We start from the raw sequence: 18,524 nt of genomic DNA, 5'->3' as shown, positions 1-18,524 counted from the left end.
AAAGAAAGAAAGAAAGAGGCTATTATTTCTACCTGATCTAAGCCTGAAATTTGGTGTAAGAAAAATATCCATATTTACAGTGCTATGCATAAGTTTAGACACCCATGCTAAAGTTGACTAAAAAGAGGAATAAAAAATCATCTTTTGAAAATTGAACTTAATGCCTTAATTAAAAAAAATTAGGAAAAATCCAACCTTTAAGGACACCAATTTTCTTTGTGAATGAATAATGTATCGTAAATAAATAAATGTTCTTCTTACAGGGTGCATAAGTCTGGACACCCCTATGTTAAATTCCCATAGAGGCAGGCAGATTTTTACTCCATGCCAATCTCTAGGTATGGTGACGGCTATGTGATGATGTGGGGCTATTTTAATTCCAAAGGCCAAGGGAACTTTATCAGGATGCATAGTATCCTGGATCCATGAAGTAACTGGCCTTTAAAAATAAAAATCTGCCTGCCTCTATGGGAATTTAACATAGGGGTGTCCAGACTTATGCACCCTGTATTTTAAGGAAGAACATTTATTTATTTACGATACATTATTCATTCACAAAGAAAATTGGTGTCCTTAAAGGCTGGATTTTTCCTAATTTTTTTAATTAAGGCATTAAGTTCAATTTCCAAAAGGTGATTTTTTATTCTTCTTTTTAGTCAACTTTAGCATGGGTATCTAAACTTATGCATAGCACTGTATAACTTTATCAACTAAAATAACTATCTTCCGGCAGACGGCCGTACGCATCGATTTACGGCGAAAGAGTAACACTTGACGATGTATGACGTATAGCATGTAGGAGTAGCGTAAGCTTTGACGCCTCTCATGGTTAAAAAAAAAAACAGGGCTGGGCAACAAACTCAAGCTCCTCCGATATTTCTCTTTAAAAATTCTCGTTTTAGACTTCTAATTCGTGACTGGTGTTTTGTTTTGCTCTGTCCTCTGCACTCCCACGTTCGTCAGTGCTTCAGGTCAAGGGTCACTCTTTCGCTGTAAATCGATGCGTACGGCCGTCTGCCGGAAGCTAGTTATTTTAGTTGATAAAGTTTTAAATATGGATATTTTTCTTACACAAACGCATCGCTTCGCTTCAGAAGGCCTTTATTAACCCCCCAGAGCAGTGTGGAGCACCTTTATCATGAATGGATGCACTTTGATGGACGTCAAAACAGAAACGGCTATTCACTGCCATTATAAAGCTTGGAAGAGCCTGGACATTTGTTAATATAACTCCGATTGTATTCGTCTAAAAGAAGAATGTCATTTACACCTGGGATGGCTTGAGGGTGAGTAAATCATTGGCTAATTTTCATTTTTGGGTGAACTATCCCTTTAAGGGGTAAGTTTAGGGTTGAATTTGTACAGTATAAAAATCATGATGTATATTGAAAGTGCAGTGTGTGCGTGCGTGTAAATTGAAGCAGACAAGGCTTTAAAATATATAGTGATAATATTTCATAAAACAGCTTTAGCTAAATGCATAAATCTGTCATATACTATTACAGGCCATTTTCCAGTGATTTGCTCTAATATGGCTTCATCCAATTTCTAGAGCTTTCACTGAACTCGGGCTTCAATTTGCACTCACACAACAAAAAAGGCTTGGCCACTGGCAGTGTGTAATGAAGGATTCACTTTATGGTGGTCTCGATATTGAGACCCTCTGAGAGTCTTCGTGATCGATCCACTCCAGAAGAGAGGACACAAGAGGAGGAGCGGGCTAGTCTTTCACTTGCTCATTCTTCTTTTCTCTCCTCTTCCTCCCTCTCACTCCCCACTAAACTGCCTCTCCCTTCCTTTTTTTTCTTTTTTTTTTTTGTCTATTTTTAGACGCCTGGTGGGGAAACCCAATACATGTGTGACAAAAATAAAACACAGTGCTGTTGAGTGACCTGATATCTCCATTCAAGGATGGCCTAAAATCTGCATTCATATCTCCTACGAAATATCGCACTCTCAAATATCACAGACAGCGTGACATTTGAAATCAATCAAAGGGCTTTCGCAGCATTCAGTGATGCTCATGTTGTTAAATAAGTAGTGCATTACACTACTGCTGGTGAACGTTTACGATTGTGTTTGAATGATGGACATATTCACTCACCAAGAAAAATGCTAATTTTAGAGTTTGATTTATAGACTTGGGACGATCAGAGAATCCCCAGCGTTCCACAGAGAGATAGCCCGCAACCATCCCCTCACTATCATGTCGTTGCTGTGACAACCGTGACTTCAAAGAGGTCTCATCAGAGAGAGGCGGGAAGTAGGGGCGAGTTAAAACATGAAATCAACAGAAAGAGAGAGAGAGAGTAAGAGTTTGATGGAAGAGGACAGGGGAAGGCAGGGATGCAAGAGGGAGAAGCTCACAGTCCAGCCAGAGAGAACAGAGAGAGGGAAATGCACAAGTACCCAAGTGAAGATTATGCAAATGAGGACACAGATTATAGGGACATGTACAGATGATTGGAATTCATTTATGCATATATGCGGAGAACTCATAGGGATATAGGCAGCTCGTACAGGGAAAGATGGATGGAGACGGAATGAGCTGAGCAACAGGGAGAAAACCATTTTTACGGAGGCTGAAAAAAAGAAGTGTAAATCGTTTTTTCTACATTTGTTAAAAGTGATGTGTGTCATTTTTGGCCTTTAAAAAAATTAAATATAATATTTTTAACAGGTTTGCCTATAGCACCCTGTAGCTTCACACAGAAGATGAAATCAGTTAATTGAAAAGGCATATATGTAAGTGTCACACACACGCAATATAGTGCCTATAGGATTTTTTGTTTTAAATCTAAACTAGCATTTATCTCCCTTCTCTTTTCTCTGAGAGCAAAGGCAGTCCTGAAATTCCATAGGGAGTAAATTTTAAGCATAATGAGCACTCATGATACATATATACAAGCTTAGCTGTGTTGAACAGTTGCACAATGAAAGACAATCTCTCTCACACACACACACACACACACACACTGGATTTCAATGTTTTATGGGGACTTTGTATAGGGATAATGATTATTCTAACCCCTTAACACTACCCCTAAACACAACCCTCACAGAAAACTTTCTGCATTATCCCTTTTTCAAAAAACATAATAAGCTGTTTTCCTCATGGGGACCCCACAAGGTCAAAGATTTCTGCTATTGCTATATTTTTGGGGACACTTGTCTTGGTCCACACAACGTAGGGTTTATCAGGATATAAGTGAGTTCATGTAAATATAGTGCATGGAAATGATTAAAAATGTCTGTGTGATGCACTGGGTGTTTTTAGGACTGTTATGTTTTGTGGCTGTGACCCAGTTCAGGGCAGCGATGTGCTGTGCCTTGATGTTCTCTCTCTCCTGATGTATGTATGTGTGTGTGTGTGTGTGTGTGTGTGTGTGTGTGTGTGTGTTTGTTAGTGGCCTCGAGCTGTCCAGCTCTGCCACATCTGTGACAAAAATCACTGAGAACTTTTTCAGGACTTAGTTCTGAGATGTTCCAAGATATCTTGAGTTGCCTTCAGTATGCAGGATATCCCTCTGATATAAAAAAACGGATCACTTTTGATCTGACACATTTGTCAAAAACATGGAATAGGAACCTGTGAGAATTGCATTTACAATGCTGAAATATATTTTCCCATTAAACATTGCACACAGGAAAATGAATGGTACTTTTTAAAAAATATGTTAAAACTCCAAAACTCCAACTATATCCAGAGGCTTAATAAAAAGTGGTTTTATTTTACATGGAGCAGAATGTATTTATCTGTTTGTTTGTTTGTTTGTTTGTTTGTGGCATTCTCAGAGCTTTAATTACAAATTACATGCACATTCATACACAGCCTCCAGGAAGATAACCATTCAAAAATTCCCCATTCTTTGTGTCACATGAGTATCTGAACAGACCATCCTTAATGACAAGAAAAGCAAATATGCAAATTATAAAATATTTGTTATGCAAATATCTTATAGTTTTTAAAAAATTGCTTACAGACAATATCTGAAACTATGGCTCCATTTCTCGAAACTCTACACACAAAACATGCACACAACATGTAAAATGTCACACATCTCTTGCAAATGTCAAACACTTCATTCAAAACTCTTCTAAAAATCTTTTTGTTTTTGCATAGTTGCCTAACTCTACACAAAAAAACATCAAATGTTTGGCCATATACACGCCAAACTAAACATGGATGTGAAAAATGTAATACACTTCTATCTCGCATCTTTTGCTTGGTCAGTGTGCAGTGGAGTGTACAGGAGTTAGCACTCACACGTATTTGTATCTGCACAAATACACTGTAGTCAAGTCAAGTCACATTTATTTATATAGCCCTTTTTACAATACAGATGGTTTCAAAGCAGCTTTACAGAGATAACAGGAAAATAATGCCCTTTAAGTCATTGTGAAGAGGCAAAAACAATGCAAGAAGTGCTCAAAATACAAAGTTCAGGCATTGCTTAGAAGCCAGACAAGGGAGGATTAAAGGAAAATGATTTTTTTTCTTTTTTTTTTAATGAGGTTTCACTAGTTCACACTTACAAATAAGTCAGATAGAATAAATGCGTATTTGGCGTGCTGTCCGAGGAGAGGGCTCCGGGCTCGGTATTCGGCCCGAACCCAGAGTACTCCCCCCATATTCCTGGCTGTAAAAGATTGAGCCAAGAGTGAGGAGTCGGGGTGGTGGAGGGATGCTGGAAAACTGTCAAGGAATGTTAGGTGAGTTGACAGAGTGGATATATATATACTTCTTGTCATGCTGATTAGGGTAGACATAATTGTTTGATGACGAGTAGATTGGATTGATTATTTGAACGTGCTCCTCCCGAACTTTGTTTATAAAACATCATTAAGTGTTTTCAGCTGTCTTTTGAATGTTGTCAGGGATTCTGCATTCCAGATGAGGGTGGGGAGAGCATTCCAACAGCATGGAACCGTGAATGAGAATGTTCTGGAGAGTGATTTTGTGGCTCTCTGTGTTGGTACCACCAGCCGTCGCTCATTGACCAATCGTAGGCTTCTGGTAGGGATGTAAGCTGTGTCCCAATGTGAAGGCTGCATCCTTCGAAGGCCGCATCCTTCGAAGGCCGCAGACTTCGAAGAATGCAACCTATGCGTCCTTCGAAGGACGTATCATGTAGCCTTCGTAGGATTTCCTAATTGTGCAACCAGGTGTTCCCGATTACCGCTCCTGGCGCCAAGCAACGGTGCAAGAGGACAGCTGCCATCCTGATAATTCATTTGATATAACTGAGTAAATGGCTATGGAGCCAGCTTGGCTATTGTCATTTTTATATTTTATATTTTACTGGAGGACATGGTGAGGATGTTCCAGCCCTGGCGCTGCCGGGTCATGTATTTTCGGCTTAGCCAAGACCATGGCCAGATAAATTAAGCTGGTTTGCTGCGTCCCAATTCAGAGGCTGCGTCCTGAATTGGCGGATTACACTTTAAACTGTTCAAGTATTGGGTGTTAACTTACATAAATAATGTAATGATATAAATAAAATAAAACTTACATAGGCCTATATATATATATTTATATATAGATATATATTTTTTTTTTCAAAGGTTCAAATGTTCACTTATATCTTACCTTGATGTGTAATACCTAAATACCTAGTGTATTTCATTTTATTTTATTTTATTATGTACACAAATAGACCATGGTGAACATACAGGTTTTCAACCCTGTTAGAATATAAAACAGAATATATTGAATATTGAATATTACTCCCGCTCGTCAGCAGGCAGCTGTCACAGTTGCCAGACGACAAGAATAATTCCTCCGTAGGCTAGACCGGTCCGAGTGCTTCAGATGCGCCCTTCATTTGGGACGCAGCTGTAGTTTTTCCCCAATGCGGTATTCATAGTTATTAAAATCACTTTTTTCAGAAGTTTACTCTTTCTGAAAAAATCTCAGTGATATGTCAGCCGTCGATTGAGTCAGCCCTGCAAACCTGTTGGTAGACAATAGTGGAAATATGCACTCAAACACCCTGGAGACCATCACAGATGATGTCCCACCAGCAGGAGGCCTTACCAGGGTCTTACCAGCCCATCCCGGTCCAGCACCACCAGGGTCTCCCTGCTCAGCTCAATAAAAGTCTACATAATTTTTTCTTATTTTATGTACTGTAAATTTAAATGTTTATGTTGATTTTTGATTTTGCAATTCCTCTGTCCCAGCACCTCATCCATGAGGACAAACCAGGGCCAAGTTTCAGCAGTGGGTTCCCCCTCACACCCTCACATGTCCCAGGACACTTGCAATCCTAAGGCAGAGCAAATTAACCATGGCTTGTTAACAACAACCGCACAATACATTTCAGCAAAGATGTGTGTATAAACTTTCTTACTTTGTAATATTATTTTAATTTTTTAATTTTTTTTGCCTGTATGGGAGTTACCCTCCTCAGCAGACCCATTTTCTCCAGAATTGCTCTAAAAAAGCAGAAAAGGGTACTTATGAAAAATATTAACACAGGGGTGCAATCTTAACATTAGTGCATTGTTAACACTGCAAAATATGACACATCAGGACATGCATACAAAATACTTAAGAAATCATTTTTTCTGGATTCTCAAATTTGGTTAAAACCTTTGTAGACATAGCTTGCATGACAGCACTACAAAAACACATAAAAGTGAAACCCCATTGCCTTATCTACTGCTTTTCCTATTGTTGTGGGCTTTATAGGGTGAGTGATATTTCTTATAATACACAAGTGAGATAGACTAGTGCAAATATTACAAATAGGTTGTTGTCTTGCCTCCAGTTTTTCGCCCCTGTAAAGAAATGGTCATTTTCAGACCGCGACTTAATAAATTGAGCTGTCTGCTCCTTGCTCCATGAAACAATTATTAAACTAATATTAGCACAAGTTTTGCCTCAAACCACCTGATAAATGAAGCCACGCAATGGTGACGAAGGAGTTAAGATGAAGTTTATAAGAAAAAAAAATGTGTGGGTTTTAACTGTGGTTTCGCTAGCTATTTGAGTAAATGAAAACATAATGCTTACATTTAAATGTGAATTTGCCGTCCACCACCGAACTCTCGGCCGCAATTTTTTTTAAATAAAAATGCTGTCGTCACTGGCGCGCAATGACTTATGGGGTAAGATAGGCCGCTAAGGATCCATTTATGTATCCTTCCTTTCAAGGAGAAACGAAGGTTGCATTTGGCATCGCTTTTGGATCAGGGAAGCCTTTGTCACGCCACGATGACGCAACCGGCCTTCGAAGGATGCAGAATTGAATTGGGACAGCCTTCATCGCGCTGCGGTGACGCAATCGGTCTTCAAATGCGACCTTCCAAGTGTGCAGCCTTTGAATTGGGACGTCCTTCGTCGCGCCACTGTGAAGCAATCGGCCTTCAAATACGGCCAATCAGCCTTCAAATACGGCCTTCGGAGGATGCAGCCTTCGCATTGGGACACAGCTGTAGACTCGTAGGAGTGAAAGAAAGTAGGAGGGAGCTGAGCCTGTGGTAGATCTGTAAGCAAGCGTCAATGCCCTGAACTTGATGCGAGCAGCGAGTGGTAGCCAGTGCAGAGAGATGAACAGAGGAGTGATGTGGGCTCTTTTGGGCTCGTTGAAGACAAGACGAGCTGCAGCATTCTGAATCATTTGTAGAGGTTTAGTTGCACATGATGGAAGTCCAGCCAGAAGAGCATTGCAGTAATCAAGCCTAGAAATGACCAGGGCCTGGATGAAAAGTTGTGTTGCATGCTCAGTTAGGAAAGGCCTGATCTTCCTGATGTTGTGCAGTGCAAACCTGCATGATCGAGCTGTTTTTGTAATTTGGTCTGTGAAGGTCAGCTGGTCATCAAATATTACTCCAAGATTTCTGACCGACCTTGATGGGGTAATTGATGATGAATCTAGCTGGATAGTGAAGTCGTGATGTAGAGACGGATTGGCAGGGAGGCAGAGAAGCTCAGTCTTTGCCAGGTTGAGCTGCAGGTGATGTTCCTTCATCCATGCCGAGATGTCCGCCAGACAGCTTGAGATATGTGTAGCTATTGTGGGATCATCTGGTTGAAATGAGAGGAAGAGCTGTGTGTCATCAGCATAGCAATGGTAAGACAAACCATGTGCCTGTATGATGTGTCCCAGTGATGTGGTGTAAATGGAGAAGAGGAGGGGTCCAATAACTGAGCCCTGAGGAACCCCTGTGGTCAGTTGATGTGCTTTGGATACCTTGCCTTTCCATGCGACCCTGAAGGATCTTCCTGTGAGATAGGACTCAAACCAGTGGAGGGAAGTTCCTGTGATGCCCAGTGATGAGAGGACAGAAGGATCTGATGATTCACAGTGTCGAAGGCAGCAGACGGATCCAGGAGAATAAGAACTGATGATTTGGAAGCAGCTTTTAGGGCTTCTGTGACCGACAGTAATGCAGTCTCGGTTGAATGCCCTTTCTTGAAGTCAGATTGGTTGACATCAAACTGGTTGTTCAGAGACAGGAAAGATGATACTTGGTTGAAAGCAACTCGTTCAAGTGTTTTCGCAATAAATGGTAGGAGAGAGACAGGTCTGTAATTCTCTACAAGTGATGTGTTTAATGTTGTTTTTTTAAGCAGTGGAGTTACCCGAGCCTGCTTGAATGCTGTAGGGAATATTCCAGTATGGAGGGATGAGTTGATGATGTGTGTGAGTGTTGGTAGAAGTGTGGGAGAGATGGCTTGTAGAAGGTGCGAGGGGATGGGGTCTAGAGGGCAGGTGGTAGGATGACTGGAGAGGAGAAGTTTAGAAGTTTAGTTTTCTTCCTAGGTAAGTGGAGAGAAGGAGGAGAGAAGGTTTTTGGCTGTGGGAGAGGTTGGTCTAGGTTCCTGTATGTGTGGAGCTGAGAACTGACTGCTGATAGTTGTTGTTTTGTTGGTGAGGAAGTTAGCAAAATCATCAGCCATTAAAGAGGAGGTGGGTGGTGGTGGAGGTGGACAGAGGAGAGAGTTGAATGTCTTGAAAAGTGATTGTGTGTTAGAGGCACTGTTGATCTTGTTTTGGAAATATGAAGATTTTGCGGCATGAACATCAACAGAAAAGGAAGAGAGCAGAGACTGATACATACTCAGGTCAGATGTGTCTTTTGATTTGCATCAGTTTCTCTCCACTGCCCTGAATTCGGTCCGGTGTTCACGAAGAACCTCTGATAACCAGGGGTAAGAGGGAGGAGCACGTGCTGGCCTGGAGGAGAGAGGGCAGATATTGTCTAAAGAAGAAGTTAAAATGGAACATAAGGTATCTGTTGCGGTATTCACATCCAGAGATGAGAATTGTGAGGGTGAGGGAAGAGAAGATGACACAGCAGAGGAACGATGAGAGGGAGAAAGTGAGCGCAGGTTTCGTCTGAAAGTAACTGGTAGGGGGGTTAATGGTGCATGGGTAGTGAGTTGTAGATTGAAAGTAATGAGGAAATGATCTGAAACGTGGAGAGGTTTCACCAAAATGTTGTCTGTGATGCAGTTGCGTGTGTGAACCAGGTCCAGTTGGTTGCCTGATTTTTGAGTACCTGTGGTGATGAGCCTTTTGAGATCTAATGAAGCTAGGAGAGAGAATAAGTCTCTTGCATACGGCTTCTCTAGATGAATGTTGAAATCACCAAAGACTACAAGTGGGGTGACATCCTCAGGGAAAAAGAACAGCAGCACATCCAGCTCCTCTACAAAGCTTCCCAGTTGACCTGGGGGGCGATATATGACTACAATATGGATCTTAATGGGAGTTGTAAGTGTAATAGCATGATATTCAAACGAGTTGTTTTTGCATAGAGAAGAGAGAGTTGAGTATTTCCAATTGTTAGAAATGAGAAGACCTGTTCCCCCACCCCTCCTAGACTGGCAAGGGGTGTGAGAGAAAGAGAAGTTGTTAGAGAGAGCAGCAGGGGTTGCTGAGTCTTCTGGACGAATCCAGGTCTCAGTCAAGCCCTAGATATTAAGAGTAGATTGAGATGCAAAGGCTGGAATAAAAGTCAGCTTTAGTGACTGCTGACTGACAATTCCATAGACCCACAGAAAGAGAGAGAGGTGTGTGTGAGGATGAGAGAATGGGACGCAGATTAATAGTATTGCGCAGCCTTCTGTGCATGATGAGTGTTGTCGAGAGACAACAGGAATGTATTGAAAGCACATGTTGAGTAAAGGAAATAAGATAAAAGTGGGAAAGGAAAGGGTAGAAGACGATAAATAAGTGCCTTACAGGTGTCCTTGCTCGGTGGAGTCGCACAGGTAGAGTCGCAGGTCTTTACCCGAGTCGATCTTCACACGAGAGCTGAACGCTTCCGCTGACGCTTCCACGACAGCGCGCACACTACATAAATATAATGCTTTCAAACGCTTGAGTGAGGACAACTGTCCCTGCCCTTGCAATTAGCACAGCAAAAGCAAATATCCTGAAAATGGGAGAAATCGAAACTAGCTGTTGGACAGTGCTACACTTAAGTGCAATAAAATACAAACTGCAACCCTTATCACACGCAGCTTAAAAATAAGCATAGAATCGAAAATAGTCTTACCTTGTGGCAAATAGTAAACTGAGCAACAGGAGAACTGGATATTAAGAAAAAAACACTTACGTGTTCTACCCGTATTCACAGACTGACCGCTTGTCCTGGCTTTCTCCTAAATCTCCTCTAGTTTATATCTGCTTCTACAGTTGCTGTCCCCGCCCTTGCAATTCTTCTAAGAGAGTTGAAAAAAATAAGCAGATCTAGCAGTTTTTAAGGCCTTACTGTACGGAATCGTGCTCTCTCTCCACGAAAAAAAAAAAAAAAAAAGTTTAGTTTTGTTTTCTTCCAGTTGTGCTCCATTTTTCTGGTTGCTCTCTTAAGGGCCAGAGTGTGCTCGTTGTACCACGGCGTCAGACTATTTTCTTTAATCTTCTTTAAGCGCAAAGGAGCAATTGTGTCTAAAGTGCTGGAAAAGAGAGTCAAAAGTTTATGTCGCAATATCAAGTTCTTCTAAGCTATCTGGGATGCTGAGGTGATGAAACTGCTCAGGAAGATTATTTATAAAGCAATCTTTAGTGGCAGAAGTGATAGTTCTAACATATTTGTAACACGGAGACAGCTTTGCAACCTTGGCTAAATGGAGCATACACGAGACTAGATAATGATCTGAGATGGCATCACTCTGCTGCAGAATTTCAATGATATCAACATTGATTCCATGTGACAATATTGATCTAAAGAATGATTATGACAATGAGTGGGTCCTGACACGTGTTGTCTAACTCCAATAGAGTTCAGAATGTCTCTAAATGCCAATCCCAATGTGTCTTTTTTATTATCTGGCAACCAGTACAATTTTGTGAGGAGAGGAGTGACATGTGCTCTCTTTGGCTTGTTAAAGACCACTCTGGCTGCAGCATTCTGGATCAGTTGCAGAGGTTTGACCGTGCAAGCTGGAAGACCAGCCAGGAGAGTATTACAATAGTCCAGTCTGGATAGAACTAGCGTTTGGACAAGGAGTTGTGTAGCATGCTCTAATAGGAAGGGCCTGATCCTCCTAATGTTGTACAAGGCAAATCTACATGACCGGGCACTTCTAGCAATGTGGTCTGTGAAGTTCAATTGATCATCAATTACCACTCCAAGGTTCCTGGCTGACCTTGATGGAGTTATGGATGACGAGCCTAGCTGAATGGTGAAGTTGTGATGAAGTGTTGGGTTGGCCGGGACCACAAGTGGCTCTGTCTTCGCAAGGTTTAGTTGAAGGTGGTGGTCCTTCATCCAGCCAGAAATGTCTGTCAGGCAGGCTGAGATACGATCAGCTACCTTCGGATCGCCAGGCTGGAATGAGAGGTAGAGTTGTGTGTCATCAGCATAGCAGCATAGCAGGAAAAGCCATGTTTCTGAATCACAGATCCTAGTGATGTCATGTAGATGGAGAAGAGAAGTGGTCCAAGCACTGAGCCCTGAGGCACTCCAGTAGCTAGATGTTGGGTCTTAGACATCACACCCCTCCACGATACCCTAAAGGACCTGCCTGAGAGGTAAGAAAAGCATTGGTTCATGTTGCATCTGAGAGGTAAGAAATTTGTTCATCTGTATTATATAAATTTTCTATTTGTTGAACATCATATTTGTTTTGGAGTTTTTTGTATTTCCTAATTCGGGGAACAGACAAAGTCTCTATATGATGATATCTAGGTGAAAGAGTCTCTATGTGATGGCATTTATCTGACCTTGGTGACGTGAGACAGCTAGCAGACGGCCGGTTTAGCCAGTCTGTCTGCTTCCTGACCTGAGCCCCAATTCATGTTTGAGCTCTAAGACTATGTGCCATATTACTAAAGAGAAGAGTGGCACCATCCCAGGAGGGATGAATAGCATCTCTTTTCAACAGGTCAGGTCTGCCCCAAAAACTTTTCCAATTGTCTATGAACCCTATATTATTTTGCGGACACCACTTAGACAGCCAGCCATTGAGGACAGTATACTAAGTATCTCATCACTCCGGCGAACAGGAAGGGGGCCAGAGCAAATTACAGTGTCTGACATCGTAGTTGCGAGTTCACACACCTCGTTAACGTTAATTTTAGTGATCTCCGACTGGCGAAGTCGAACATCATTAGTGCCGATGTGAATAATAATCTTCGAGAATTTACGATTAGTTTTAGCCAGCAGTTTTAAATTTGCTTTGATGTCAGGCGCTCGGGCTCCCGGCAAACATGTGACTATGGTGGCTGGTGTCTCTATTTTCACGTTCCGTGTAATAGAATCGCCAATAACTAAGGCACTTTCAACAGGATTCTCAGTGGGTGCGTCACTAAGTGGGGAGAACCTGTTTAATGCTGTAATCTATGGCGTTCCGATCGGCTCTTTAATTTGACTTTGCGACATGCACTCATCTCAATGAACAATGTCTATGTCTCAATGACACTCAATGTCTCAATAAGTAGTTAATGCTGTGAATATCATCAGCTTGTGTTAAAGAGATAGTTCATCCAAAAACGACATAGGGCTTAAAGTTTTCTCCAGCCATTCACTCCCATTATAAAGCTAGGAAGAGCCAGGACATTTTTTTATATAACTCCGATTGTACTTGTCTGAAAGAAGAATGTCATATACACCTAGGATGACTTGAGAGTGAGTAAATCATGGGGTAATTTTCATTTTTGGGTGAACTATCCCTTTAACACAAGCTGATGATATTCACAGCATTAACTACTTAGCACAAGCTGATTGGTTCATGTTGCATCTGCAGCCAATGAGCTCAACAGTGAAATAGCTGGATAACATTCACTATAGCAGTTTGCAGCACGCTTTCAGGGTTCCTCTGGAACCTTCCACCTTCCCCAGCTCCACCTGTATAGATCTGCTGTGGGATAATTTAAATATGCTATTTGTGTAGCAGCAGTATGTCTTACATACTCACAGCAGCGTATCGGCGTATCCATTACCATGTTACAAATCTTCAGAGAGTTATCATGATATAAATGTTCTTGATCAGCAAATCAGCATATTAGAAAGATTTCTAAAAGATCATGTGACAAAGGCTGGAGTAATGAGGCTGAAAATTCAGCTTTGCCATTTCAGGAATAAATTACACTTTTTACTGTATTTTGATTAAATACATGCAGCCTTGCATGGTGAGCATGAGATTTCTTTCAAAAACATTTAAAAAATCTTACCGACCCCATACTTTTGAATGGTAGTGTACATCCTAAAGACCAGACTAAATAATAATTATAAATTTTTCTAATTTGAAGTTATTTGCATTACGGTTATCATTACCCCCACCTCTCTGCAAAATGCATGTAAACTTGTGAAGTTTAGAGAAAGAGAGAGAAATAATGACATAAAGAAAGCAATGTAGTTAAATTCATTCAAGGATTATATAGAAACGATTATGTGGAACAAGTCTTTGTTTATTTTCTCATACAGTTCCTCATTACTGTCAGAAGACTGCAAAAAGTGCAAAAAAAAGAAAAAAAAAAAAAAGAAAAGACATGCACTAGTGCACACACGCATGCTTAGAAACTCATAACTTACATAAGCCCCTTTAGGTCAAAATACAGGCGCAATCTGTTCTTATTAGCTACACTCATACGGGGCTGCTAATAGTCTTGTTAGGAGAAACTAGGCAATTTATTAATTAATTTGACTAATTATGATACTAAGGTGAGTCAGGAATGAACTAGGAATGCTTCAGTGGCCAACAGTTTAAACAAGCCTTTTTTAATTATCACCTTGACTTTGCCATTAGTTATAGCTCAGAGCATATTATTACCTAGAAAATGTCATAACTAAAAGGACATTTGAAATTGCCATACACCCACTCACTCCGGCTCCCCTCGATTATCTAACAGACACAATTGAGTGTGCAGCAGCTTAAGATGTCAGATCACAGTTTCTCATATCTCCGTATAACAAAATGTCTTAAGGCCAGCTTGCCATTTGTATCTAATGATGTTTGTACTGCATGTTTGAAACAGTTGTGTACTGTAGCACAACTCTTTTATCTCTCTCATGTCATTACAGCTTGTAACTGTTTATTTCCCACATATGTTCCTCATATCTGACCTTTGACAACTCTTTAAAAGTGAGAAAAAACTGTTTTGTTCTTTCATCCTTTGGTTTCTGTTAGTTACTTATGCTCATTTAGTGTGAAGATTTAAAGGGATGGTTTGGAGTAATTTCAGCCTAGGGTCCTTTTCACCATGACTTTGAGCCAAACACCCCCCAGAAGCTTTTTTTCCCTTGGTCCAACATTATTAAAGTTAGAGCTTATTTAGAGATATCAGCCGAATGGCTTAGTGCAGGCGCTAATGGATCCAAGGTTGTATCTCGTAAATTACCCCACTAATAATGCCCAGAATGGTACCAAACTTCTACAGTAGTACAAATAGGTTATGTACTCATAAAACGAGGCATTGGAAAATGTGTAAGTACATCAGGAGTTTATTTAAAGCTACACTGTGTAACTTTTTTAGTTGATTCTTAGCAAAAAAACACTTAGTTCTTTCAAAAATATATGTGCTCATTAATGTATATTTACTTATTTCAAGTAATAAAGTATTCTCTTAAGTTTATAATCTGCCATTGAAAGTACATACGGGTGTGGGGTTCGAATGCCAGTCGCCATGTTGCCCCTCCATCTTGAAACTACATTAGCCAAAGAGGGACATGCCTGTAAATTCAAGCTTCGCCTTTTGCGTTTTTCACTCAGTGACACCGTGACGAATGCGAGGGGGAGATTACTCGCGAGCTCGCGAGTGCCGGCAGATTTGAAAGATAGTGTGTGTGTGTGTGTGTGTGTGTGTGTGTGTACTCACATTTGAAAGAGAGAATTAAAAAAAACGTCAACGCGACAGACAAATCAGCAAGACCATAGTCAATATTTGAGTAACTTTTCCCAGATGGAAACAGCTCATGAGGAGAAAAGATTTTAAAACGGACGCCGAGGTTGCCTGCTTTCTTCTCGACAGGTAATTCAGCCTGTTGTAATTCATTTGTGTAAATTCAAAGTTTTTATAGTTGCTTGTCTAACCCATAGACTGTAAAAAATAGGCCTAGGTCTAACCATAGCATGGTTGTGCATAACGCCAGAACGACCTCTAGAATAACTTCATCCTCGCGTCAATGGTGAAAAAGTATTGTTTACCTTGTAACATAAATCTGTGCTGCGACGGATCACAGGTGATGAATAGTTTTAAAGGCGCAATTTTTTAAGCTATATATAAAAAAGGACACTGTAAATTTTTGTTATTTTTAATTGCTTTTACTTTGTACACATTGTAACGTTAGCCTAATCTGATTATGCTGGGATAGCCGATTCCAAGGGTGACGTTTACCTCCTGACATCTGTCCTGTAGTTTTATTCATTTTAGACGTATTGTTTATTATTGTCATGGACGAAGTCGATAACTGGAAGCCATGTTAATCTTGGAATAATACGGCCACCGTAGGAGTTAAAACGCCCTCGGAATTGAGAGGAACAGAAACAAATATTCACTGGGTAGTCATATACAATTTCACCGCTAGATGGGGGTAAAAATCACACAGTGTAGCTTTAAATAACACTTGCCTGATGGCTTATGCTACCGCTAACTTGGACGTCGAGGTCACTTCCGTGATTTGGGAAAAGCCTGTAAAAGTCCTGGCAGAAAGCTATATATATATATATATATATCACAGATCACAGATACCTCAATACTTGGTCCACAATACACAGTAGCACACATTCATTGGATCCTTTTTAGGTATTAATGCAATATCATTTTGAGCAGAAAATAAACTTCAGATGTCACAAAACAGCAAAATTTAGTACCTAACAACAAAAGCAACGATAAAACAGTGTAAATGCACCTGGAAAACAGTGAAAAATGCAACCTTATTAATTATGCATGCCCCAGTGCATTATGGGAACAGTATCAGAAAGTTGAGTAGGTTTTACTTAATTTTATAACGTTTATATTTACGCTTTAATATTTATATTTACGCTTTAAATTAAGTAGGCCTACTGATTTTTGTGTACTTGAGTAGTTTACTCAGGATTGAGTACTAGCCTAATTTAGTTTATTTTTCAAATTCTTGCCTGAACTAACTTGTTCGGGTAGAAAAATAATAATAATAATCTGTAGTAGGCTGGTCTATTTACTGCACCACATAATCATATCATTAGCCCCCAATTGCAGTTTTCTCATTCCTGAGTATTTCTGGTCGATACCACTTTAAATTGACAGTGACTTGTTACGAGTTTTTTTAGCGATGCAAATAAAAATTTTCCGCGTCATTATTACACGTCCAACATATTATCCAGCACATGCATGTATATAAAGATATTCCCTCTGTCAAGCTGCCCCAGTTCAGCCTGAGAGCGCCCCATTGCTGTCAGTTGTGGCACATGCGCAGGATAAATTTATCCACCACTCTGGAGTTTATTGGTATATTTAATGCGTCAAGACAGGCGGGCCATATTTTCTTTATATGTTTTCTGCCACGGAGATTCTTGGCCTAAATGTGGCTGTACTAGTGGATTTAATAGGCAGAAGGCTGTGTAATTGGTTGTCATTCAGATTTATGAGCTATGCTGTTGAACGTCTCTGTTTGGGATTTCCTGTAAGGAAGTATGGAAATGCTGTCCCCTTGTGGCATGGTATGAGAATGCCATGATATATGGGCCTTTTATTCGTAGTTTCATTACATTGGAAATGTTCCATCGCTGAACTTACAGTGGAATCCGAAAGTCTGAGAAAACATTGAACATCTGGGATTCACTCAAATTGTTATGCCAATAAAACAAGCATGTTCATTTATGATCTCAGACATTTAAAGCATTTTCATCAGTGATCTGAATTTATACCAGGATAGTTTATCATTTTGCATATAGACCTTATTCACATCAGCGCCATTTTTGATTTTTAACGGAAATGAACGTGAGGCTGTGTGAGGGATAGACATAGGCCTACATCTCTTCAGTGGGTTGTACTGCTATTTAATGTTTTTGGATCGTTCTGCTAACAAAACACTGCAAACATATCTTTCCGAGAAATTTCAGTAGACAAAAACTCCAGACAACAGCAATAGGAGCTTTATCCAGCTTTTTTACAGCGCATGGCTGCCATTGATAACACGGTAAGCCTATCCCTCACAACCTTGCGTTCATACCTGTTATGGCGCTGCTCTGAATAAGGTCTATATGCCAAAACATATAGAAGAGGCTTGTTGAGTGAAAAAAGCTTTTAAAGATTCGCTTTGAACAGAAACAACAGATTACTATAACAAAAAGATAGATGCCCCATTTGGGGTTTCTCGGATTGCCACACTGCAGAAACCTCTGGAGAACCTCTAGGTAGGCTACCCTTTAAAAATGGTAGTTCCTGCAAGATCTCTAAAAACACTTCAGGCACTCGAAACACATATTTGAAGTTTTGTCAGTAAGGAATAGGTATTAGAGATACCTTCAAAAGGATGTGTAGATGTTCTCCTCAGGGTTCTATCAGCGTGACGATCCGAAGAACCCCAAATGGTGCCTCGAGTATCTTTTAATTGTCACAGTGATTAGCGAGCTCCTGCCCTCCACCTCTCAGGATTCAAGTCGGATAATCTCACTGCAGGCATCCATTTCCTGTGATGCTGTAATCCAACTTCCACACAATAGCAGGAGCTCTATCAAGATATAAATTTTCCTGAGTGCATTTCACCAGAGGCAGCAGTTTATCAGTGCATTTTCGTAAATCACACCGTTAAATTAATTTCAAATTAATGTTTATCATTTTATCTGGCTCTCCCAGCCAGTTCCTCCCCCAAATCCCAGATTTCTCTCTTTTGTCTGTATGTCTGTCCTTCTCCCAATCTTTCTCTCAAACCCGCCTGTATGATTTTTTCCCATCTCTTATCGTCTTTCTCCTTGGCCTGATTTCTGCTCTACATTCTACTACACAGAAAAGGAGGTGAGAGAGAAAAATCTTTCGAAAGTCTGGAGAGATACTCGCCCCTGCACTGGCACATCATCAAATAGAATTGGTTCGGGGGTAAGACATAATTGAAAGATTCGGAATCAGTGTTTGTTTGAATTACCA

The sequence above is a fragment of the Squalius cephalus genome, assembly GCF_949319135.1.
Source record: "Squalius cephalus genome assembly, chromosome: 8".
NCBI classification, from domain to species: Eukaryota; Metazoa; Chordata; class Actinopteri; order Cypriniformes; family Leuciscidae; genus Squalius; species Squalius cephalus.
This window is presented reverse-complemented; position numbering follows the sequence as displayed.